The sequence below is a fragment of the Protobothrops mucrosquamatus genome, unplaced genomic scaffold (assembly GCF_001527695.2).
Source record: "Protobothrops mucrosquamatus isolate PMUCROS unplaced genomic scaffold, P.Mucros_1.0 scaffold47, whole genome shotgun sequence".
In the NCBI taxonomy this organism is placed as follows: domain Eukaryota; kingdom Metazoa; phylum Chordata; class Lepidosauria; order Squamata; family Viperidae; genus Protobothrops; species Protobothrops mucrosquamatus.
Window position 1 is genome coordinate 2,375,619 of NW_015386429.1, and position 25,207 is coordinate 2,400,825.

Below are 25,207 nucleotides of genomic sequence, written 5' to 3' on the forward strand. Positions count from 1 at the left end.
TATTTGAAGAATTACTCAAATGAACAATTTTTATTAATATGGAGAAGATGGATTGTTTATATTCAAAAGAAGCATAGAGTGGTGGAATATAATTTAGGTTTTTAGTAAATTTTTTCTTTTTTTTTCTTTTATATATTTTACCTACTCATGTAGAATAATATACTTTGTGGAGTTAGAGATACTAATATTTGTTTACTTATATCTGAATATTATCCTGGGATTAGGTTTGGGAAGTCCGGGGGGTGGGGGGTGGGGGGTCTTTCATATAGCATTGTGTAACATTTGTGATGTTTTTTTTTATGATGAAAAATAATAAAAAATTTATATTGGAGAAGCCCCTAGTGTTTATTCTAAACAAGAAGCGTTCAATTTGTTTCACAGAGATTCTCCAATTTTTTTTAATATGACAGAAAATATAATTATCAAATACATGGAAGATAATATGTTACGTATAATTAATTTTATTTAATTTTAACTGAATCTGAATTAAATCAAAGTTAGATTTTGTCTTGCTTCTGCTTGTTTCTTCATCTTCATGTCATCTACTTTTTGGAGTGTCTCTCTGAAGTCCATTTGTGGCTGTATCACACACTTTAGCCTGAAGATGACGAATGGGACTTTGTCAAAACGTCGCCAAGACACTTCCAATTTTATGCGGGAGAAAACCCGAAATTTCTTTTTCTGACAAAGAGTTAAAGAATTAAATCGGGAGACTAAGATGGCCATTTCTAGCTTGTTCTGCTTTCATCAGTTAGCCATACCCTTTTATGGGATTCGAACCTGGGCAGTTTACATACTTAGGCAGTGATTCAACCACCAAGCCACAGGCTCTCCTCCCCTCTTTGCCACAGGCTCTCCTCCCCTCTTTGCCACCAGAGTCCACAAATATATATATTTGTGTTAAAAAACAATAGAAACCTTCCAGAAAAATAACCATGATTTCTCTTCATCTTGATAACTATTAGAGGTAGTACTACCTCTAATAGTTATCAAGATGAAGAGAAATCATGGTTATTTTTCTGGAAGGTTTCCATTGTTTTTTAACACAAAAAAATCCAAACTTAGCCTCCCAGAAAATTGAGACAATTCATTTATTTTTGATCTTGTCTGCAGCATATTTTGACATTTTGACATATTAAGACCCTGCACATGATTTGATAGTTTGGGCTCTAATTGTGCTAGTAGCAAGATGCTGCAGATAAAATGAGCTTTTAATGTTTTCAAAAGCTATTTAAGACATAATTATGCACCTCAGTGGCTTGCTTATTAATACTACATGGGATAAACACTTTTCTGCTTCCCTTTCCCTGGAGTTCAGATCAGAGGATCTACAGTATAATGTGCAAACAAGGTATCAGTGAAAATAGAAGCCAGATAGGAACTGGCTTTTGCCTGTTAAATAGATATTATTAATAAAATGAAGGCAATGTATTTTTATTCCTTTAGTTATGTTAATTCAATTTTGCAATGATGGTTTTCAGAAGATATTCATATAATTAGGAATGAAATTTCTGTTTTATTCATCCCTTCTGCCTTTTCTGAAGGGAGCAGGGGAATTTCAAGTAGTAAGGATGATCATTCTATTTCACAATATTTTTGATTATCACATACAAGAACCAGAACCTTGTCAAATGAACATTTTCAGGGTTTTCATTGCCCAGATCAAACTAGCTCTTAGCAGCAATAGGTGAATGTATGCATTTTCATTGTTAAAAGATTCTCAAAGCAGATTATTAGCAAAAGTGTGTAATTTGATTTGTACTGTCCTGTTTGTTTTATTTTATAGCATGCAACTTTAAATCAAATTTGCCCTTGAATATGAAACTGATTTTACACTTGAAATTACTGAAAGCTACTAGTGTAACATGAAAATTGCCTTCCTGTTTTGTTTTATTTTCATTCATAAGTATTAAGGTACTGTATTTCTTTCTCCTCCATGTTTCCTATGGGATATACTTAATTTTTTGTGAAAAGGTCTGCTGTGAGTCATTAACAGCTGAAGGTTTGCAAACCCCTTATGGATCTTGTTAGGGATTTAAAGATATAACCCACAAGCAAAGGATGTGAGGATAACAGCAATATATCTGTCAGCAAAAATAGTTGATGAAATTGGCACTCTGTATGTTTTGGCTGGAGTGAAAGAAAATGTATTCTTATATCTACCTCACCTCTCTTTCTTCCGTGCCCTCCCTGGTATGTAGTCTCTGATTTTTATTTTTTAAAAGGGCCAGTCACATTGGCTAGCAGCTGGATTTTTAGCACTGGATTTCCTCTTAATAGAATGAGTGGCAGAGATATGAGCATGCTGGATTGCTGCATGTGGAGAAACTGATGGGTTGGGTATGGAACGAAATGGAATCTCTGTCTTCTTTGAATTAAGCTTGTTTTACTAGCATGATAGCCTCCTAGGAAATAGAACTGCTGAATGGAGTCATATTTCATAGTACAGTAACTCAACTACATGAAAGTGAGCAGAATGAAAGTGGAAACGTTTTGCAATCAAAATTGTCTAAAGGAATGAAAGTAAATTGCCAGTAGTTGCCAGTGGGTAAGATAATATAAATGTCAAAAAATGTAGTGTGGCTGAGATAACTAAAATAGATGATGGTTATAAAATGAATCCTAAATAAAGGCAGTTGAGGCCTAATTGCAATAAATTGGTAAAATTCACATAACTGGATAGATATAAAAAATGTCTTCCTAAAGCCAAGTCAGCCTATTCTAAGGGCAGGCAGCCTGATTTCTCTCAGATATTTTGGATTTTTCATCCCCAAATTCTCTTTCATTAGCTAGATAGGATGTCAGCCCCATCAGATAAACCAGACCAAGAAACCAACACTATAGAAAGGTTAAAACTATAATTGGGAGCAACTATAATAACAATCTTGTGAGTGTAATTGTTCTATACCTCCACCCCTTTTTATGCACTTGCAAATTAGGGAGGTGCCTGTCTAAGCCTCTTCCACATGTTTTCTGCCTGTTGTGGATTGAAAATATGTTCCACCCCTCATTGCTTTGGTAATGGATCTTTCATATCCCTGTTAAGGACATCTTTTTTGCTCTCTACATTGGATGGAAACTGAAATCTTCCAAAACATTTATAGGGTACCCAGATGCTTAATCTTGCATATTCAGTCAAGATAAAATTGAGCTGTGTTAGCATTTGGAAGCTGTATAGAAAAAAGAAGCTGTATAGAAAGCAGTTAAATGTAAATTCCAAGGCCTGAAAATAAATATTTTTTAAAAAAACATTTAATTACCATGTATGCCATGAGATTAAGCATAAATTAAAATTGCTTATTGAGACAGATATTTTGCAGCCTAACCTGTGACAAAAGAATATAGGGATTATTTTAATTATCATCAGTAAATATAAGTGAATGCATAATAGATAAAAATATGATAATTGTAACAAATAAATTGATTAAAGGATATAGAGTCAAGATGGGGAAAAAATCTACACTCAGCATTAAAGCTCATTGGGTGATTTTGACTGATTGCCATTGAAAAAATGAGGAGGCACGATGTCACTCCCAACCTTTGATAGTTTTCAGGAGGGTTTGCAATGAGACATTAACATGTTCCAATGAACATAATGACAATTCTTCACAAACTGGTATCCTGATTTTGTAAGGAGATATACATGCATTCAACTAACAATGGTTGCAGTTTTGATAAAAAGAGCATGAGGGTGAAGAATCTACAGTGGGACTATGTCCCCAGTTTTTCTTTCTTCTTTTATAAAACCTGAAGAGATTTGTGTTGCTGAGTGAAAAGTATTAAAAAATAAAAATTTACTATTTAAAATAATAAGTGTTCTAAATTAAAAAAAAACTTTTCAAAACAGATTTTATAAAGTAGGTTATTATAGGTTCACAAAAAGATGCATGCTCGGAGAAGAATGAGACCATAAAAATCTATGTCCACCAAAATCCAAAGAACAAAATAATGAGAGAAGAAAACAATAACAATAAAAATAACAAATAAAAATGAGAGAAGAAAATAACAATAGTACTATCAAAAGCTGAAGATCAATCAGATGAAAAGTTTCAGTCTTCAAAATCGTACATGTTGTTATTACATAAGTGGCAGTATCTAACTGGCATTGGGTGATCTTGGAAAGCTTGGACTTAATATTACTTGTATGGGAACTGGAATTTCCAAGGCTATATATGATGGGCTGGGGGATCAAAAACAAACAAGGCATTCTTGAAAAGGCAATAGAAAGCTCTTCCATAATTATTGCCAAGATAACAACAAGGTTATGTCTATGAAGTTACTACAAGGAGTTGAAGAACAATGAGACCAAAGAATACCTAATCAAGAAATACCACTTAGAAACAAGGAAGATCAAGGAAGCACTGGAAATAATAAAGCAGCAAATAACAGCTATAGCCAGGAAAATCAGTAGATACGAAGCTCAAATTTCAAATTATAGACAAAATGATCTTGGAAAACTGCAAGAAAAGGAATACCAACCTGAATGTGGCATGGATTGACTACAAAAAGGCATTTGAATCTCTGCTGCTACATGACTGGATAATCAAGTGCCTAGAAATAACAGGAGTCAGTAGAAACATCAGAAAATTTGTGCGGCTTCCGGTTCTGGGTCGCGGCAGTGCAGTCGAGGCCAGCCGAGTTTCCTCTGCCGGTAGACCCCTGAGTGGTTCAAAACGTCGCTCTGGAGGAGCGACAACCATTGAGGAGGATTCTCAGATGACTACAGAGGGGCAGCAGCATCTTCTGTAGTCTGAGTATCTCCTTTGGGCCGACGGAGAAAAGATCGGTCAGTAAAATGGCCGATCATTTAGCTGCGCCAACCGTAAGCCATAAGATCATCTAAGCAAATAGACCCACTGTGGAAGATTCAGTGAGATTTTCTTTTACCTCTACTTTCCCTTTTTTTCCTGTGAAAAGTTTTTTTTTTTTTAATCATTTCCCTACTTTGTTAAAGCGGCGTTTTTGATGGAGGAAGAGAAGCTTATAAAAAGAAACTAATTTTTTTTTAATGGTTGATTTTATTTTTGGACAATTACAGAGAAGTAACATATCAATTGTTTGGAGAATATTCTTTTATTTTTATTTTTATGGTGTCTGGAAAAACTGAATATTTGAATAACTTTGATTATTCGTTGGGGGACATCTTCTGGTGAAACTACTCATTGCAATTGTTATTTTTTTCTTTTGGAGTCTGACTTTGGCTTTCAAATTATTATAAAGGAAAAAGTAAAGAAGCCATATAACTGGGTGGGGTGGATATTGACTGATTTCTTCTAAATATAGTCTCCCCCAAAAGGACGATGGCTTTAAATATGATAGAAATGGAAGAAACTTGTCTAAATCTCACTTATAAGTATATATTAGATAAAATCCTGGAAAACACTGAGATGATAGTTTCACTTCAACGACAAATTAAAGCACAAGGTGTAAGTAAGCACTTTGAAAGCCAAGAAACAGCAGAGGGGGCTTATATCCAAGAGATTTCTTTTCAACCTTGCCTTCAGCCCACTGAGACGGAAGAATCAAATTTTCATTCGGATTATCAACCTATATTGGAAAAGATTCTTGATGCTAATGAGCAAATGATTTACAATAAGGAAATGGAGAATTTTACCCCAGAAGGTCAAGCTGACTTGCAGACATCATCTGATTTTTTGACAGAGAAAAAACTAACAGAAGAAGAGCAATACTTGATCAAAGAGGACTATACATTATCTTATTTACAACCTACTAAGAAAATGATGCCAATTAAACTTTATGCAACTTTTAAAAAGATGGGAAATGACGTTCAGCTACGAGTTATTGAGAACAGCTACAATTCTTATATCAGCTTAATAAAATGGATAATGGGAGACTCACTTTTGGTGTACATGTTATGGCAAGAGACAATGGGAGATCTATTTGAGGAACTAGAGACTCTATTATGGAAACCCATTTGGAATAGAAAGAAACCCAGAATAAGATATAAATATTGAATTTAAGATTACAGTGATGGGTGGTAAAGGATTTATAGCGACTTGGACTGATTTGGATGTGGATTTTGTCAAAAGGGAGGTCATTATGAAAATATTTAGAATTTAATATTGAAATATAGTAAGAATGTGTTTCTTGGAATGATAGATTTTTTCTCTCTCTCTCCCTTTTTTCTTTTCCTTTCTTTTTTCTTCTTTTGTTTTGTCTCCTTGGTTTATCTATATTCCTTTTCCTTCGTGTTATTTTTTTTCTTTTTTAGTATTTTTTATGTGTTTTTAATATTAGGGGTGGTATAATGAGAAAAAGATTGAAATAATGGAAGAGATGAAATTAATAATTGGAGAATTATTGAATAAGAATAGAATACAGTTGAGAGATGTAAGAATTTAGTTATGGAAATAATATGTTTATATAAGAGAAACTTGGGGTACCTGAATAGTATATAAATGTGTTAGTTTAAGTTTAAATGTTTGAAAAATTAATAAAGCGTAAAACAGGATTTTATGGGATAGATAATGAGCTGTTGAATTTTTTTATTGATTAATGGAATCTATATGTAGTGATATATTAACGAATGAATTTGTTTTAGAAATGTATTAATTTGAATATAATATTTTAAATAGAGAGATAGTGTTAGTTTAAGTTTAAACATTTGAAAAACTAATAAAACGTAAAATAGGATTTTATGGGATAGATAATGAGTTGTTGAAAACTTTTTATTCATTAACAAAATTTATATGTATGGATTTGTTTTTAGAAATGTATTAATTTGATTATAATATCCTAAATAGAGAGAGAGGGGAATTTCAAGGAATATTGTGTAAGCTGTATATTTATAATGCTATTGTTTTTAATTGATAACCCTATCTCCACGTTGGTTCTTAAGCCTTGTTGGTGTAAAATGGAAAACTAATAAAATTGTTGTTGTTTTTTTAAAAAAAAGAAAATTTGTGCAAAGATCGATGGCACAATGGAAGACACAGTTGCAGATCAATGGTGAGAGACTGGGAGAGGTTAATATCAAGAGAGGAATATTTCAAGGAGATTCATTATCACCATTACTATTTGTTATTGCACTGTTTCCTCTATCAACAATACTGAATAACTCAGGACATGGCTATCAAACATCAAAAACATCTGACAGACTATCCCACCTCCTTTACATGGATGATCTGAAGCTGTATGGAAAAAACATAATCTGAAATAGAATCACTGCTCAACACGTCCGTATATATAGTCAAGATATTGCAATGGAGTTTGGCTTGGACAAATGTGCTACACTTACTATCAAACAAGGAAAAATAATGAAAACTGAAGGAATCAAGATGCCCCACGAAAATAACATTAAGAGTCTGGATGAGAAAGATTACTACAAATACTTGGGTATCCTTCAAGCTGACAACATTAAGCACACTGAAGTCAAGAAAAAGATTAGAGGTGAATACATCAAGGGAGTGAAGAAGATCTTTTTTTTTTTCAACAAAATTTTTATTGGTTTTTATTTAACATGGTGGCTAGGCCATCAATTAATCAAAACAAAATCATACTTATACAATTCAAATTATTTCAATATAATTAACTCAGTTATACATACACATAATCTATTATTATTTTAATGTATCCTACTTCCCCCTTAAGTCAATACTATTAACTCTATTTCTATACTCCCTCCCACCCCCATCCCCCCCTAACCCCCCCAGACTTCCCAGAACTGATTACAGGGTTAAGCATTCATCTTCCCAAGTCTATATAAAACTACCCAATATAAACTAATCTAATATAAACATACTTTAATAAAAACATACTTCATAAAAAGATAATCAAATATAAGCTAGTATAATCTATCTAAATATAGCTAATCCATCCTCTCCAATCCCTTAATCATACAAGAAACTTTGCCATATCTTCAATTTATCAATTATATACATTCCATCACCCCTACAATTATATATAATATATCATCACCCCTACAGTTAATGCCATAATCAAATATTTATGATCTTTTAAAATAATAAGAAAAAAGGATATATCAGTTTTATTAGTCTAAACCATTTTTTTTCTCTAAACAAAACCTTATTTAATTTCATTACAAGATAATAAACAATAATGTATCTCCACTGCTTCCCTTGATATACAATACTATAATTTTCCATGTATAACTATTTCTTTAAAATTGCATCCCTAAGTATTAGTTAATCATATCAAAAGTAACATCTCTTAGCCACTAAAATTCAGAAACCCCTTGTAATTCCATAATTCCACCGATATACCCCATTTCCTCCTCCATGAATTCTTTAAAATTAATCCCTTAATCTCTCAAACAAAAGAACCTGTATAATTTCATTACAAAATACTCTTAAGAAATAAGCAATAATATCCCCCAACTGCTTCCCATGAGATGCAATACTATAATTTTTCATTTCTATAAGTATTTCTTTAAAATTACATCCCAAAGTCACAGCAAAGTCCATCACTGCCTCTTCTCTGTATCCTTGTAAATTTTCTTTAGTTGTTTCCAATCCAGTTTCCGCTTTTGCAGCTATTTCTTCCACTTCTCCCTCCTTCCATAAAGAAAAATCCAAATCTTCCTCTTGAATCATTTCCAGTCCCGTTTCCACTTTTACAGGCTCCACTTTTTCCTCCATTCCGACCTCTATGTAATCTGCAGTACCATGCAAAGCAGATATTATATTTCAAAACCTTTTATAAATCTTCAAACGAAGCCATCGGTGAGGATAAAGAGGAGATGAATTCAGAATTAGACTGTTGAAAATCTTTAAACAAAGCGGAAGTTCCATTAAACAAAGCCATTTTTCAAGCTTCTTTAATCCAAGCCTCGGGAAAAAAAAAGAGGGGGGAAAAATCCAAAATCCAAATCCAAAATTCTCTCCATTAAAAGAAAAAAAAATTTAGTCAACAAAACTTTCCATAAGCCCCCCCAAAATATGTCAATGTTACAACCCTAAGCCAAGGGGTAACAATTTCCCTCTTCATTCAGCGCTACAGGAAAATGAAAGTTAAAAAGGAAAGTCACTCTCATCTATAGAAAAACGGCAAACCGCAGCCATTTTTTTCCCTCATTTCAACTTAACTTTCAAGATGATGTTAATAAATTGAGTTAAAGTCTTAAGTTGCTCAAGTCCAGTTTACCCTGGTCAGTTCCATCCACTTATTATATACTCACAATTCTCTATAATTCGCAGAAGTGGAGGCAACGACTGGCTTTGTTCCCCAAAAAAGGGAACAAAGGCGCTTGGGAGATGGAGATTTCCCGGACTCCGGAGGAGTACCCAATTTTGCTCTCCCAAGATAAAGGGAGAGCTTTGGGACTCTACTCCTATCCAGGAATACTCACCTCGACCCCTTCACCCGGGGCACAAGGTTCCAAGCCGCTGAACAGCTGTTGGTCGCTGTTCATGCTGGCTCTGACGCCTTCCCAGGCGGACGGCTCCAAAAGAGCCGCCATCGGCGCGCCGTCCCACCGGAAGTCCTGAAGAAGATCTTAAAGTCCAAACTCAATAGAGGAAATACCATGAAGGCAATCAACACCTGGACAATTCCAGTCATTAGATACACAGCTGAAATAGTGGACTGGACTCAAGCAGAACTAAAAGCAATGAATAGGAAGACCAGAAAAATAATGACAATGAATCATGCCCTTCATACATGCAGTGACATAGACAGACTCTATCTACCAAAGCAAATAGGTGGGTGTGGAATGCTGCAAGTACATCAGATGGTTGAAGAAGAAAAAATGGCTTTGGAAGAATATCTGAAGGACAATGATGAAGATGCAAATTAGTATATCCGGAAGGTTTACTGACTACAAGAGAGACCAAACTGGCCTACAAGAAAGACCAAATGAAGAACAGAATAGAGGCATGGGAAGACAAAGCACTACATGGCCAGTACATTAAAAAAATAGCTGGGAAAGCATATAATAACAAGACCTGGCAATGGCTAAGAGCAGGAAAATTGAAGAAAGAGACCAAGGGACTAATTCTGGCTGCACAAGACCAAGCCTTGACAAATTCATACAAAGTCAAAATTGAGAAGACAGCAACAGACAGTAAGTACCACCTATGCAAAGAAGCTGAAGAAACAGTGGACCACCTGGTAAGCTGCTGCCAGAAGATTGCACAGACTACTACAAGCAGCGGCATAACAAAGTGGCAACAATGGTTCATTGGAAGATCTGCAAGAAATATCATTTGTCTGTAAGCAAGAACTGGTGGGATCATAAAATAGAGAAAGTCATAGAAAATGATAAAATTAAACTGCTCTGGGACTTCAGAATTCAAACAGACAAGCACCTGCAACATAACACCCCGGATTTAACAATTGTTGATAAGAAAGACAAAAAAAGTCTGGATAGTGGACATGGCAGTGCCTGGAGACAGCAGAATAGACGAGAAAGAACTGGAGAAGATAACAAAATACAAAGACCTACAAATAGAAATACAAAGACTGTGGCAAAGGCAAGCAAGAGAGTACCAATAGTAATAGGTACCTTGAGTGCAATCCTAAAACAACTGGAGCACCACCTGAACACCATTGGCTTTGACAAATTCGCCATTAGTCAATTGCAAAAGGCGGCCTTACTAGGAACTACTTCCATCCTGCGACGATATCTGTAATACCATCAAACTTCCACATCTGCCTATCCCAGGTCCTTGGTAAGGATTCAATAGGTAGACAAAAATGCCAAATCCAGTCTGAACGTCTGGCTGACTGTGCGATGATGATGATGATGATGATCATCATCATCAACAACAACAACAACAACAACAACAACAATAATAATAATAATAATAATAATAATAATAATAAAAAGTTGGAAGGTGCCTTGGAGGTCATCTAGTAGTTCAACCCCCTGCTCAGGCAGGAAACCCTATACCATTTCAGACAAATGGCTGTCCAATCTCTTCTTAAAGACTTCCAGTGTTGGAACATTCACAACTGCTGGAGGCAGGTTGTTCCACTGATTAATTGTTCTAACTGTCAGGAAGTTTCTCCTTAGTTCTAGGTTGCTTCTCTCTTTGGTTAGTTTCCATCCATTGCTTATTGTCCTGCCTTCAGGTGCTTTGGAGAATAGCTTGTCTCCCTCTTCTTTGTGGCAACCCTTGATTTAATTTTGAAACTAAAGTCACTAATTCACATGTTGCTATTTAAAGAAAAGGATTCCTTAGAACTATACAGTCAGAGTCTAAAAATTATCTAACTAAAACACTAGGTATAATGATTAAAATTTGCTTGAACAGTCTTGTGAAAACATCTGTGGTTTTGTTGTTTTTTTTAAAAATGGTCTAATTTTTCCCTTGGTCAGAAACTTTGAAAATATTTTGAAAATACCATGTTGCTATTGAGGCCTCAGTATATTAGAGCTTTGATTAAGTTTCTCTTTTTAAAATTCTGTTGAGATATACAGAATTCAAATAAATGTTGAAAAATTTAAAAACCTAACAACAAATATTACACAACTAATCCGCAACTGGATTAATTTTTGTTATTTTATTATTATCCATTGTTTTCCTTCATCGACATTTTAAAGCATTAGCTTTTCCTGTTAACACACATATATTTTCTATGTCTGTAGAAGGTGCTAAGCATCTAACCAGTCAGTAGATTAGAGTCACCAGGGTTTTGTTTTATAAGAAAAATGGCATTTTTCAAAAACAGTGTTAGAACAGTTTAGGACATTTTACATAACCATAGTGAGGAGATATACAAAAAATAATGTTGTTTCTCATATAAGTAGATATTCAGTGGCCAGTAGATATTTCTCTGTGAAAAGGGAACATAAAACTCTTGAGAGTTCTTTTGACAGAAAATGAAGTTGAAATATGATTTGTAGCTTTGAAAAATAAGAATTGGCGTACTTTGACAAGCTTAGTATACATTAGAATAAGTTTGTCAATAATGTCTAGACAGGTGACATCATTTATGTATGTATTTATTTAATTAGTGTTTTTTCTGAATAAAATATATTGTATACATTGATTAAGTAACCAACTTGCTTGGTATTAGGCTGTTTACTTATGACCATCTGAATTGTCTGTCATACAAGGAGACCTTCCATATCAAGGCAAAATGAATTCTGAGGTTGCTACCTACCACCAAATCTCTCTTCTTTCTGGTGTACATTTTGTGGCCCAGCCTCCACCTTTTTGTACTGCTCAGTGTCCTGATATTGCAACATCTATGCTAGAATGTACCACCCATCTGTATAAAATGAAAATATGTGATGATTTTATTTTTAAAATAATAGCTAACTACTTCTCTGCAGCTGAGCTTGATTTGAAGATTTAGTTTATTGTGTCAGAAAATTCAAAGAAGTCAAAATATATAGGATATAACATTTGAAAGAGACATTCATTCTAGAGGTGAAAAACTGGCAATCATACAAGTTGTAGCCTGAACAAGTGAAGAAAAAGGCCTTGTTCCAAATTTCAATAAATTATAGCTCCCAGCAAGTTTTCCCAGTTGGGAAAGGTCTGCTGGGACTTGTATTTCTGGAGACCCCCTCCCCAAAGCTATAAATTAAAGTTACAGTTTAAGAGAAAATCTGTTATGACAAAGACAGATGGGAAACACGTTTTGTTGATTCACAATCTCTCTAAAGAATGATTGCAGGATTTTAATGGTACAATCAATGGCATGTTCTTTCTGATCTGGAAGTCTTTAGTAGAGAGAAGCCTATAGAATATTTTATTTAATTTCATTTTGATGTTTTCCCCAAAGGTCAACTCTATTAATCACCAAGTTGGAGGAAATGAGATAAAGCATAAGAAAGGCAAATATTTGCAGTAAATATTTTATTGTGAACTCTGCCACTGTATTAACAAACAGTCATTTTTACAACTTTGTTAGTCTACTTTTTATTTCTTCTGGTTCTACCCATAAAATTCAAATGCTTTATATAAGTGCAAAACTAAAATACTACTTACCAGAGAGTCTGCTGGGGGTGGGAAATGATTGTCCATATAATTTACAGAAAGTGTGTAAACAAGAATGAAATGAATTGACAGCAGTTCTGGGGAACAAGGAGAAAGCAATGTCAAAAATATATACCAGATGAAGCCGTGAAAGCTTAATATAGTGTCACGCAAAAAGGTCTGTTGCTGAGTACTGGGTGAGGCCAATTACTGTGCAGTAGCAAGATGTGTACAATAAATTCAGCTGCCTGACAGCCAAATTCCTGGCTTGGGATAGAGAGAATAGCCAAGCAATCTTCAAGAGGCAGGAAATGTGATGGTTTTTTCTTTAACCATATCCAAAACAGAAGAAGAAGAAGAATTCTAATACTGTGGTTTTGTTATTCAGCTTTGTTTCATACAGTTCTTATGGTGCATTTTTTTTTCCTATCAAGGTCCATTTGCTTGATAGAATCTCTTTAGAGTTGCAAAGGCATCCATAGAAGGGGGGGTCAAAAAAGTTAAGATGGCTGTAAACCCTGAAGGCTTGTCCTTTTATAATATACGTTATTCATTTATATGCCATGCATGTACAAAGGGATAAGTTCAAGGAAGGGACGAAAAGATTGTAGTAGAGAACTGACCTGATCTCCTGAAGATGAAATCAAATTGAGGACCACATATTGTTCTAGGTCAGTGGGTCCTTAAACTATTTGACCCAATTATCCCCTTTTATTTTGGTCTTCAGTAATGTCAGATCCCCAGACCTGTTGTATTACACAAACATCTTGGCTGCACCAGTCCCAAAAGTTGCTTCATTACCCCAGAATATGCCAAAATTACCCCTTTGGGGGTAATTATCTCCAGGTTAAGAACTAATGGCTATGTGAAGTTTGTCCATCCCCACTCAGAATAACATAGGAACTCAGAAAAAGAGATAAAACCTTTGCTGTGGCATGTCACTTTTTTCCCAACATGATCCCTTCCAGTTGTGATGGGCTTCAATTTCCATAAGCCTGTAATAACATGGGCAAAGATTACTTTGGAAAAGCTACTGAGTAGGATTTCACTTCATGGCAGGCTTACACTTTGCATTTCTGTATGTCACTCTACATCAGAAAATATCAAATTCAAACTACATTTTACTTTTCTGTCAAAGCTAAGCAGGAGTAAAATGATTTCTCACAGTTGTGGGAGAGGAAGAAGTGGCATATTTATATAGTGGCTTATCTCTACTCAGGGAAATATAAAAACACTTAACATTAACATGTATCTTCACATAGATTTTCTAAATATCATTGCAAATTAGGGATTGCTTCAAAACAATCTAAAACCAGCTGGCTTCTGCATAGAAACAGAAGTTGAAAAAGACCCGGTCAACTTTAGAATCTTAGGTTAGCAGTGTTGGAATTTTAAAATGATCCCAATGTATTTCTGATTGCAGAAATATTCTAGCCTAATGCCAAATGCACCCTTCATGGAGACTGAGCCTAAGATAATAAGAATTTTAGGCCATCCTGCTGGGAGGCAACAGTTATAAAAAGATTAGTAGAACAAAATGGGAGAATTAAAAAAGCTGCACAAAGATAGTATTATCTTTTTATCTACAGATCTACCTGTTTATATATTTGTCTATCTTAGCAGTTGAGAGTAAAACAATACCTTTAAAAAGTCTGAGGTAAGAGGATTTAATGAACCTTTATAAATAAATATTTTTCTCCCCACAAATGCATTCAGGCAGTGTATAACTTTTCATAGGAAGAAGGCTATTCTCAGTTGTTTCCTATAGAGATTAAGCATAACATTTCCTTAGCCAGCAAAGCTGCCATGTTGCTATAGAAAAATATGCCTGATCTTTGTATCTGCTTGGATGGAGAAGATAAAAAAGTGTTCTTCAATAGCCTTTTTAGTACATCTTTTTTATCTGGGTTATTCTACAGCAGCAAAACCCGTTCCCTGCGCAATAGATGTACCAGGGTTCAAGCATGGCTGCTTAAAAATCACCTCGACTGATTTGCATCCATGCTTAGCCAGCTAGTTTAATTTTATTTAGGGAACAAAGCATATTTGGCCAACAACAAATGCACTCTACTTATTTGTTTCTCCTTTCTAAAATTGCAGTTTAATTTAGCATTAAAAAAATTGACATGATAGAGTTGCTTTCACCACAATTTTGTCTTGCCCTTCCACTTGATGAATTTTTGGCATGCAGGTGTGAAATATGTTAGCAGAGAAAGAAATATATGGATTAAAAATAATAACCTGGGAAATTGTGTCTTAATAGCGGGGCTGCATGTTTTAGTATTATTCTAGTCGTTCAGTAAATTAGTAGTTTATATATGTGTCCCAAGTAGAAGATGGATATCTGTAATCCTCTTCTTTTTCTTACATCAAGAGAAATTATATATTTAATATATTTGAATTCCATTTTTAAAATAGCTTCAGTCATATGACAATCTTAACATAGTAAATGTTTATAAAAATGTGTATTGGTGATCATTAATATAATGTTAGAATTATGACAGTCTGGGTATTAAGGGCATTTGCTATTTCTTTTCTAATATTTTTCTAAAAATTCCATACTTAAAATATGGATTTTTTAAAATAATAGGTTATTTTATAACAATGTCTACTGCTTGGTTCCAGGTTCATTCATTTTAAGAATAAATCCACTGAATTCAATACAGTGCATCCAATATTGTAGGAGAAGAGTCAGAGCCTGGAGGTGGAGTCAAGAGAGAACTCAGACTAGAATTGTTATGTGTTCACAAAAGTTCCAAGTCCAACCCCCTTGAATTCCATTGATTCTTATCTAGTGCTAACTATTAGTTGACTATATTCTTGTGTAAAGGCTTAAGCAATAAATTTTCTTAACTGGAATTTAATGTAGGGTTCTGATTCTTTATGCTTGACATTATTATACCAACAAATACCTACACATATTTCTACATGCTCTTTTTAGAAGGATGAGGGTGGGTTGAGGTATGCAGAACTGGTTTTGTTGTCCAAAACATTTTGTCACATTCTGTTGGTCCCTCTTTAAGTGCATATCTTTTTGGGCTTATGTGGCTAGCATGCAAAACCAGGAGAAGATTAGCTTCTTTAAACATGTGCAGAGAGCCGCAGCATGTACATTCATGGCTTCTTCAAATCTCCTTGTTGGCTTTGGACCTGAAAACCAGCACAATCCTTTTGCCAGCAATAGCAAAACAAAGGGCAAGGTTTTTAATCCTTGAAAATGATCTGTAACATTCCAGACTGTAGGAGGAAAAGATGTTCTAAATTTCCTCCCTGTCAGATAGTGAAGGAGCTGGGAAAAAAAAAACTAAGCAGGAATTACTGAAGAACATTTCAGAATGCGGGTTGTCCTGCAGCTTGTGATTACTCAGCAATGGGGAGGAACCCTCATGTGAAATATATTTGGAAAGTACCAGTTATTGTAGGCATTCTATGGTTGCACACTCATTGCATGGAGTCTCTTGTATTGTACATTGTGTCATCCTGCAACTGTTATGCTTGGCATCCTGTTTAGCCTTTTTTTACTATTTTCCTCGAGGCTTTCAATCACCCAGATCACCAGCTAAAAGTTCCTATGCAGCCAGACTAATTGGTGAGACATGATAAGAAAGATTAAGAAAATCTGACTCAACCTAATTGAATGCAGTTATCAACAAACGTTTTAGACCAGTGGTTCTCAACCTGTGGGTCGGGACCCCATTTGGGGTCGTTCGACCATTTCACGGGGGTCGCCAAGCAAGGCTGTCCGCCATTTTTTTTGTCCGCCATTTTTTTTGTCCACCATTTTTTCCCCTTTTCCGGCAGGTGCCTTACCTCCCTTGGGCTGGGCCAGCTGGTGGTCAGCCTGCTCTGTCTCTGCCGCTTGCCAGCTACGCCTCGGCCGGCGCAGGGGACGGAACCACGCATGCGCGGCGCTCCCAGGCAGGGAAAGTCCTCGACTTACGACTGGTTGGGTAGTCCTCGACATACGACCGGTTTAGTCCTCGACTTACGACCGGTTTAGTCCTTGACTTACGACCGGTTTAGTCCTCGACTTACGACCGGTTGGGGTCGCGGCATTAAAAAGGTTGAGAACCACTGTTTTAGACCAATGTTTCTCAACTTTGGCAATTTTAAGATGTGTTGACTTCAGTTCCCAGAATTCTATAGTTAGCATCTTAAAGTTCCTGAGAAACAATTGATAGATTAATTGGGTTTGCAAAAATTCTGACCAGCAGAGATATTTGTTTAGCTTTGATTTAGTGCATTGAATGAACCAATCTTGAAATGCTTTATTTAATTAATGTCGATTAAGAGAATCAAGAATAGATAATTATAGTTGCAAAATATAATATAATAATTCTCTTTGTATGTATGTATACATGCAGATACATACTTTATATATAGAGAGGACTTTAAAACCAAAATAAAACTGATATCATTAAAAGAACAACTCAGGTCATATGTACTTAGAAAATTATTCCAAAGAAGAATTTTGGCCTTTAACTAAAGTCCCAGGCTTGTATTACAATATGTTAGGCTAATAAATCACAAATCCACAACTCCCCAAGTCTCATTTGAGCTGTTTTCTGACTTTTGTTTTGTACCTTTGAATTCTTCTCTCCAAGGATGACAGAAATAATTTCAGTCAGGTTTAGGGCCTCGCTATGGGACAGAGATTGTTTTGGTTACACTTATGGATGATCTCCCGTGAGAGCGGGATGAGGGTAGTATATGATGTTTATAGCTGAAATATTTCTATATTATAAAGTTGCTTCTTTAGGACAACACTGGGAAACCTTTTAGCAGTTACATTTCCATTGATTAGCTGATTCAAAGGCTGGGGGTGGTTGGTTGGCTCAAAGCTGGGGGGGATATCTTATATATATAGGATGAAGGGAATATTAGCAGGTTTCTCTATTGAGAGGGCATTAGGGGGTCAAAACATCAAGATAGTAGTTATAATCTTGTAGTCAAAGTTTTGTTTCATTTTTTTATGAGGATTGCTTCATATTGACCAGAAAACCACCTCACAAGCAATTAACATCAGACAAACCATCAAGCAATAAACAATGCCCTAATCAAAGAATTAGCAACTCAGACAAACAGTCCAGCAGCAAACAATAGCCTAATCAAGGAACTACCATGGAGAAAAACACAACAACACTGATAGAGCAAGTTACTACATATAAATAGAAAGCAAACCTCATTGAAGATGCTAGCTAATCAAATGTCTGCAAGTAAACAACCAAGCTAGACATCGCAAAAAAATCCAATCTTGACTTTTTTGACATCCCCAACCTCTGAACTTTGATCACATGTCTATTTCAGTGCTTACACTACGATTTTATGTTTTCATCTTAAAATGGTATCAAACATGAGCAATCATGGTCCGAAAGGTTCCAAGGGGATGCACAGAAGAGACTGTAGGTTGTCCACCCCAATATAAAGGAATGTGAAACTTATTCTGGGTGCCCTTTTGCTCTTCTATTTCCGGTTAGTTTTAGAGACATGCTATCAGGTGAAGATAAAGTTATACTAATGAGTAGATGGGTGCACATGTACGTGCATTTAGATGAACAGCTTAATCTAGAAATGCCTATAACTTTCAGTGCAAAAATTGCCCTGCTTTTAGAAAAAAAATAGTGTTCATCTAAGCAGATAGACATCCTCTTGAATTGTTTGAATTTCTTCACTCTCATCCTCTACTATGCTAAAATTCTGACTCACCTCCCTCTGATAAAGAGAGAGAAGGAGACAGACAGACCCGGGTGTGAAGTATACAGCGAAGTGAGAGTAGTTGTGAAATGACATCAACTTCTGCCACCATTATCTTCCTCTTTTAACCAAATGTACAATGCAAAGTCGATTTGTGTGGAATTTTGATCTTCGATAACTTAAATAAAAGAGTATCATTGTTTGCTACCTTAGGTCTTGTACTGATTTGCACTTTCTTGTCAGTCTTAAAGTGTGGATATTAATTTGCTCTCGGTCGTTTTATTTTTAATTCTTATTGTCTTGATGCCAGTGATTCAAGAAATAATACAGGATATGTTAAATTGCAGTACATGCGTGGGGTGTGTATGTGTGTATATATACACATATATTACAATAAGTCAAACTGTGCCCTGTAACTGCCCTGTGCTCCAGTTATATCAGCATTTCAGCTGTATTTTATCACATGGTTTTAAAATGCAATCTTCTTCATAGAAAATATTTTTTTTGGTCTGTTTGTTTGTTTGAAGCAAGGTGAAGATTTTCTACAAGTTGTTGGGGTAAAATTTTGATATTAAATTTTCCCTAGTATAAAAGTAGCTCATGAAGCATACGCGTTATTCTCATGTAGCTAGGCGACGGGTTGTTATTTCTCCTTACGCATCTAAGCCTGCCTTTTTAAATAATGAATAATGGATTTTATATTTTAAAATGGCATTGCAGTGACCCGGGTAGATTGAGCTATATTTCTTCTGTATGAGTATAGTCGCATGGTGACAAACTACTTAGGGAGTTTGCCTTGAGGTTCTGTTTAATATAATATACTTTGATGCAAAAGAGCTGGCAAAATTTGTCAGATTTCTTTCCATGCAGTTATACCTTGGCTTTTCTGTAATATTTTCATTTATTCATACAAAACTTTAAATATTCCCCAAATAAATGAGTCACATATTATTCCTGAAAGACTCATCAGTTTAAGTAAATGAAAACTGGCAGGCAAGAGAACAGTCTCAGATCCTCTCTTAGGGGCTTCTGCTGATGTTATCCATTGAACAAAATGAAAAGAAGCCCTACTCCAGGGATAGGGATTGGAGCTGATGAGCAAAAGGTTTCCCAAGTTAAATGCTTGCCATCTCCAGGGAGCCGGAAATATTCCTGCCAGACCCTGGCTCCCTTAGGAACTGGAGATACTGCTATTACAAGGAGTTGTGTTGCGAGCCGTTAATATATTGATAAAAAGTTTGACAGAGTCCTGGGTGTTGGAAGGTCCTTTGATGCTGGGTATGTTTTTTTCATTTCTGTAAAGGCAGAACAAATTTGAGACAGCAATTAATATTTTTAATCATTGCCTCATATTATTATCCTGTAAAAAGCCAACCAACTGCATTCTTTTCTCAATCGGCAGGATTTCTTTCAAAAACTTTTCAGGTTTTTGGCAGACTTCCAAGATTCTGTTTCATTGCCATACTAGCAATAAAGCTGTTCCAGAAATCCAAGAGGCTCCCATTGAAACTATGCCTCCTCTGGTCTCTGGAAAAACTTCTTTCCACAGAACCAGTCCCTGATGCCCAGAAGGTTGGGGGCCGCTGCATTAAAACATTGCTTTGATGCTTTTTTTGTTCCTTGGTCTTCCTCCTCTTACATAACTGCAATAAATGTTTTTAAAAATACTTTTCATGTTGCTTACCTTGTCACCAAAACCCTATTAGCAGTGGTTAAGTGTAACCACAAGCATAGGTGAAGACAACATGCTGCAGTTGGTTAAATGTAACCACCATTAGGATACTGGTAGTAAGCTATACTATGGCATAGAAAAGTGAAGCAAAAACTTCCGTTTCCCTCGGTTTCTTCAGAAAAGGAACATGGAAAAGAGAAGTCCTTTTCCATCATGTATTTTGCTGTCTGTACCAGTTCATGCAGCTAAACCAGTCTTTGTGAGTTAACAAGTCATACTAAAGAAAAGGTAGAGAGAAGTATTTCTGGGATAATGTTTGTACAAAGAAAAAATCTTCTTGAGGTACAGCTGCCATATTCATAAAAATCTTCTTGAGGTACAGCTGCCATATTCAAGATAGAAAATATGGAAGTGCTTAGCTTCTAATTTGTCCTTGGCATTTTGCCTATGAAGCAGCATTTGGATTTTCTATCTCTATCAGTACTCTGTCTTAAACCTATGCTTTGATTCTCAGATTACATTCCAACTTTATTTTGACCAACTTTATTGGTCATAGAACATGTAGCCAAATTGAATAAGTACTTAATAGCACCTAGACTTACATACAGCTCCATAGTGCTTTATAGCACTCTCTGAGTGGTTTACAACATCATATATTGCCCCCAACAATCTGGGTCCTCATTTTACCAACCTCAGGAAGATAGAAAGCTGAATAAATCTTGAGCTGATCAGGTTTGAACTCCTGCCAGTGGACAGAGTTAGCCTGCAATACTGCATTTTAACCACTGCGCCACCACAGCTCCCAGCCACAGGTGTAACTGTTTTACAAATGTGATTTTTTTGTGTGTGTTGAACTTTAAATGAATACATTCGTTTTTAATTGAATGTATTGGATTTTATTTTACTTGAATTTTAAATTTCAGCTGATGTTTAGAATGATGTTAGCAACAGAAGTAGCAAGATAAAATTGGAACAAACTGCTTTTTTATTATAGATATGATTTACATAATATAGTAAGCTGATCTAATTAATTGTCAGTGAAAATCTAAGATAAAACTCAGATGATTTGAATAGGTCATAAGAAGTAGTGATTACTTATTCATGCAGAGTATGGTTCAACTGAGTTTTTGGGGGGAAAAGGATGGCAGATCAGGTTTTTGATAAGCCTACATGTTAGGGGTAAATAGTAAATTGTAGTACAAGTATCTTTTAATTTTTTGGAGTAAAACTATACTTTATTTATCTGACTGCCTAAGAAAATATTTGTATGTATGACATTTGGAAACATCTGACCCTATGGATATTTCTATTAATATTTGTAATCACTTCCTCATTTATTATGTTTGACTTGGTTTGCATATTATACTGTGTGATTTATTTAGCAATGGTTTATTGAATAAACTAAAATAGCCAGTTTGGGGCAGTGATTATGGCATCAAGCTAGGAACCAAGAGACTGAATTATAGTCCTGCCTTAGATACAAAACTAGCTGGGTGACTTTAGGCTATTCATTTTCTCTCAGCCCTAGGACAGAAGCAATGGCAAGCTATTGACTAGCACTGGTGATGTTACCTAGTTTGGAGCAACAAAACATCTGCAAGAAAACAACTAAGCTCAGAGGGCATCAAGGACCCCTTTATTTCTATCCTGAGCTATTGGCAAACCATTTCTAAAAAAACATCCTAAAAAATCTTCAGGGATTGTCCATGCAGCTTCCAAAAGACAAAAAAATGACACGAAGGCATACAAAATGTAACACAAAAAAGGTTACATTGACACAACATGCTAAGCCAAAACCCAACCCTCTCTCCCCCATTATGACATAGTCCATCAAGTGACCTCAGCCTTGATGCTTTAGATTCATCTTCCCAAGTGTGGCAAACAAATACACAAAGAAACAACATATCTTGATGATACTAGTTCAGAAAAAGCTGGTGTGGACAAAATTAATTATATTGGGTGGGTTTGGGGAATCTGAAACATTCACAGACCATCTTCTCAAAATTAAATAGTAGTTTCAGCTAATATAGAAAGGACAGAAAAGTGGGATGTATGCTTTGTAAGCAAGAGGCACACACTTCAGTCTCCAGCATTTCCAAGTAGAAGTGAGAAATATTCTGATCTTAAATCCTAGGAAACTACAACTAATCCATAGAAACCAGCCTTCTTGACTTGACTCTCCTAACCCTGACTGAAGACATGGAAGGGTTCAGATCCAAGTGTCTATATTTTTTCCTGCATTTCTGACTTGAGTAACCAACTCCATCATTGTGCTGGTGAAGAATAGAATTGCTACTGTTCAAATTCATTAGTTCAATAACTATTAAAACATATTACTGAAGTATCACTTTGTATGAAGCATGTTTTGAGCACAGATACAATATTTTTCTGAGGAGAATTGACATGGATATTATATCTAAGCTTCAAGACACATTTTCTAAGCAACACCTGAAGAATAATTTTCCCTTGAATCCATTTTCCTCATAACTGATTTATTTTTTAATATATTTTATTGATTTTGTTAACATAGTCACCTTAGTATTTGGTAAACAGCGTATTGTCTGGGTTTACATTTAAAAATAATTTATAACATAACAATTAATTTCTATAACTCCATAATCCACATAGTAGCTTTCTTTGATTTTTTCTTCTTCCAGTAATATTCTCTTTAACCAACCTTAAATTAGTACATTTCTTAATATTTTGATAGATAACAATTGAATATAAACATTTTTTTACTATTTAACCACATCAATATAAAGCTTCTTTTCTAAGTGATCATCTTAATTACCTAAGTCATAAGTCCTGCTTTCAATGTTCTTATTTAGATTTGTTTTCCCTGCAATGTTCAAAACATTTCTTACCAGTTAAGATTTTATCAGAGTTAATTACACTTAAGTGTTACATCTTTTTCCTCATACAAGCCATCCAGTTTTACATTTCTCATATCTTAAAAAAAAAGAAAAGAAAAAAAGAAAAAAAGAAGGAAATAATATACTACTTAAAAAAAACATATCCCTCTTAAGCTAAAATATATTTATATCCAAAATTTTTCTATTCTTTTTAACCATATTCAAACAAATGTTTAATCTTTAAATATTCCATCTAATGAATCCAATCATCTAATCTTTTGAGTCTATTCAGAACATTCTTGCCAATTGATATTTTCTCAAGATTAATTACACTTAAATATCTAAAACCTTTCCCTCATATAAACCATCCCAACATTTTTCTATTTCTCATATCATAAAAATAAAATAAAATAAACAAATTAAAAAAATATTATGTTACTTGAAGGGCCTATCCCTCTTAAACTAAAATACATTTATATCCAGAATTTTTCTATTTTTTTAACCATATTCAAACAAATGTTTAGTCTTTAAATATTCCATCTGATAGGTCTCATTATCCAATTTCTTAATCCTAACTTTAGCCCTTTTTTTGCCAAATATCTTTCCTAATCAGTATGCTCCACTGGACCAAAAAGTCTTCCCATAGTCTTGTAGATGTTGTCATAGGTACAGGAGACAAATCTAGTAAAATGTTTTTGTGGGGGGGGGTTCGCCCCTTTGTATTCATTGAAAATCTTTTTCTTTCTTTCTCTCTTAATTTCTCTTATCATTTTTTGTTCCTCAAGTTCTCATAGTTCTCCTGATAGCTCTATAATCCATTTTGTCAAATCTTTTTTCTTGTCCTCAGACTTATTTTGCAATCTTGAAGTGTGATTATCTTTTCCATGTTCAATATTTCCTGCAATTTTTCTCCACCTGGGTTAAATCATAATTCTTTCCATTGTTGGGTTCCATCTTTAAATCTATTTCCTCTGGTTTATGTTCAATTGTCTGCTTTATCTGATCACTCTCTGTTTTTATTTTCTGAGAGTTTTTTTGTTGTAGGTTTACATTGAGGATGTGTTCATTTAAATTTTCAAAGTTGTTTTTAATTTCCTTGTGGTTTGAAATAATTGTCATTTGAATTAGTTGCAACATAGCATACATTTCCTTCTGGACAGTATTTGTTTTTTCTTGATATGTTCTTTCTGCAGGTCTCTGATGTTCCATGATAGCCAAAAATCAAAGTTTTCCTTTCTCTGCAAACAGTTTTAAAGTCACAATTCTATAAGTATTTATAATCCAGGAAGGTCAATTTTGTTTTCTAAGGTTTATAATTCTTGCCTTGTAAATAGCCCAAAATGTTTTCTTTTTGTTGCAGCTTTCTCTGTTTAATTAAGAAATTGAAGGTCACAAAAACAAGTTATCTTTTACTGGGCTTTCTGTCAGTTCCTGTATTAGAGCAACTACAGTTGTATATTTTCATCCACCACTAGATGTCAGCACCAGTTTGTTTTTTCAGTTTTCAAAACAAACAATTACATTCTTCTGTTTTTATCAATAATCTTTTGGAAAGAAAATCTTAACAAATTCCACTAATTTCAAACTTATCCAGATTTAAATCTTATATTCATTTCATTTCAATATATTTCTGTTCCCATAAAAGTTTAATTCGCTGTTTCCTTCTATGGGAGAATGCCCTCCTTCTCACTTTTGGAGGATTTTTGCTTCTTGGCTTTTTTTTTTTCTTCCAGGAAGTCAAATGTCAAATAGAAGAGAAAAAATTGATATTCTTACCAAGTTCCAAACACGTTGTTTATTATCAAGCTTAAATTAGTGCTTTTTGGGCTCAGCTGCTTGTAGCTTGGGCTAGACTCTGGAGTGAAGCTAGCCTTTCTTTTGCTGGTTTCTGGAGGGCTTTCCCTGAATGACCAGAATCCTCCTTCTTTGTTGCCTCTCCCGGTGATTTTAGACCCATTTAGGGTCCCCAAACAGAAAATAATCAGCCATAGGGTGCAGAGCCCCGTGATTCCTTGGCTACTTGCGCTACTGTGCCACCTCATAACTGATTTTGTAATCATCTTCTAGACTATTTTTTTTTT